General features: G+C 50.2%; 1 non-coding gene across 1 annotated transcript; it reads right to left on the bottom strand.

The window, feature by feature from the left end:
- Positions 1-1,891: 1,891 nt before the first annotated feature.
- LOC126928281 (5.8S ribosomal RNA) lies at positions 1,892-2,046 on the bottom strand. The gene has a single exon (XR_007716496.1). It is a non-coding gene; the product is annotated as a 5.8S ribosomal RNA (ribosomal RNA).
- Positions 2,047-2,500: the final 454 nt, after the last annotated feature.

Raw genomic sequence — 2,500 nt, 5'->3', positions numbered from 1 at the left:
AAATCGCCTCAAAGAGAAAAAAAAATAAAAATTCGAATAGAACGAGAACACTCTTTCCTTCCAGAGAAGCGTTTTAAGCATCGCGCCAAAGTGCCCTTTTCTTCGTACGTCGTATCATGTTCGAGCTAAGACTCACGCCAGACATCCTAAAACGATCGTCGGTGATTTTTAACGCCCGTCCTCAGTCTCTTACAGCCGTTTCTCTACTCTCGACAAATTCCAGCGGTTCCTTGTTTTCTGCCGGCACAGAGATCGAAACGGCAAAGTTTCTTTGCTCTGTACCGACGACGACGAAAACGCACGGGAACGCACGCAAGTGGAAAAGCGAGCGAGACGTACACTGTGGTGTGTTCGGGGACTGGACGACCGTCGACGTTAGGATGCGCGGTCCAGCGATAGACGCCGAAAAGGCATGGGATGACCAACACTCTCTGTTTTTCGAGTACTTGTAGCGCCGAATTGCCTTAAAAAAAAATCACACGCGCGCACGACTATCACGTCGTACGCGCGTGTATACCTCGTCTTTAATTAAATCAAAGTTTCACTCCAGCCTCGCCAAAGGGGATCGTCTTCTTCCTCGTCTACGATCTCTTCTCCTGTACGTGTCCAGAGATTCTCTCTGGCATGACGACGACGACCATCCAACGACTTTGTAACGGACTCTCGTGCGCATCTTCGTCAGGTACGGAAACGTTGCGCAACACCTCGAGCTTGGTAAAACACCCGTAGCCGATCATAGACACGCGCTAGTTCGCACACGATTTCTACGATTTCCGACGAACGTGGCTTTGGGCCAGGGCCGGCGGGCAGAGAGATACGCGAACGACGGGGAAAATTCGTCCCGATACAAGTAACGCGTACTCTCCGATCTCCGCGCAACGCCTGGGGATCATCTCCCTAAGTCATCAGCGCTCGAAGAAATCACGTGTGCGTTCCCGGATCTACGGCTCTCTTTCGGGGATAAATTACAAGCACAGAGTATGTTAAACGCAACGACGACCCATCGATGCGACGGTCCTCGTCGTTGTCAGTCGCTCGCGCAGAGTATATCTCTACGCACGAAGAGACGGAGTGGGCATTAGATCCCTGGGGCTATTCGAGTAAAACGTCTTAAGAAAAGACGGTTGTACGGCAAAATTCCGCACCGTTACCAAGTTTACTTTTATCTGAGGCTGTTCTCCTTCTCTCCTCTCTCGACCGAGTTCCCATATTTGCTTTCTCTCAGTCTCGCCAAAATAATATTCATTTAAGACGACGTCGGGGGCGCGGACATCGTGCTCATCGAAAACCTGCAAACGTATGCAAATCTGCTGATATGAAAAAAAAATCGGTCACGAGGACAACACTACGTATATATATATATATATATATATATATATAATATATTCGATAACCGACACGAAGCGGTGCATAAGCGGGCGGTCGTACGAAAGGACGACTCACGACGCCGCTAGCACTCACGCAGGTCCGTGACGGTTCTCTCCGCTCTTATTCGTATCCTTCTTCGTGCGCTTCCTCCGACTCTGAAACGTTCTACGTATCGTAAGAACGACGGCGGGTTGTCGAAGGCACCAAGGGACAGAGAGAGACAGAGGTAGAGTTTCGTAGTGTCTCCCGTGAACACGATAGTTTATATATCGAGCATGCGTACGAATTGCACGGTCTCGACACGACCGCGACGAACGCCGACGAGCGTCCAACAATCGCTCGTACGTCGCGTACGTTCTCTCGCGTCCGCTCTTGTTCGTATCCTTCTTCGTGCGCTTCCTCCGACTCTGAAACGTTCTACGTATCGTAAGAACGACGGCGGGTTGTCGAAGGCACCAAGGGACAGAGAGAGACAGATAGAGAGGAACGACACGCAACGCAAGCAGTCTTAGGTTTACGTGAGCAACCCTCAGCCAGGCGTGGTCCAGGAATTGTATCCGTGGACCGCAATGTGCGTTCGAAATGTCGATGTTCATGTGTCCTGCAGTTCACACGTTGACGCGCAATTAGCTGCGTTCTTCATCGACCCACGAGCCAAGTGATCCACCGTTCAGGGTAATCTTTTCATATATTTTTTAAAACTCTTGTACTCCATGTACTCTTAATACTCGGTTCGAGCGAAGCCGAGATCCGACACGACCGACCAACGGGAATCGGACGCGCAGAAGTCGCCGGAAGATCGACGACACGAAAACGTTCGAAAATGAAATCCGACGAACGCGCGAAGATACGCGCGTCCGCCGGCCGGGCGAAAAGTACATTATGATATATAACAACCATCGAGATCGAAGCTCCGTTCGTCAGGAAACGACGGGGATATAACACCCGATTCTGAATCCTCTGTGCAGCACACGATCTCGCGAAGAAATACGCACGGTGGCTAGCCCATATATATATATATGTGTGTGTGTGTATATATAATACGATATGCATTCCTCTCGTCCAATTATTCAAGAAAAAGAGCGTGCGCCTCCATCGTTCGGGTGATGTAAAGATTCGATGGGACTCGCGC

This window comes from Bombus affinis, unplaced genomic scaffold (genome assembly GCF_024516045.1).
Source record: "Bombus affinis isolate iyBomAffi1 unplaced genomic scaffold, iyBomAffi1.2 ctg00000789.1, whole genome shotgun sequence".
Lineage (NCBI taxonomy): Eukaryota > Metazoa > Arthropoda > Insecta > Hymenoptera > Apidae > Bombus > Bombus affinis.
The sequence above is the reverse complement of the archived record's forward strand: the minus strand, read 5'-3'. Positions and strand labels throughout refer to the sequence as shown.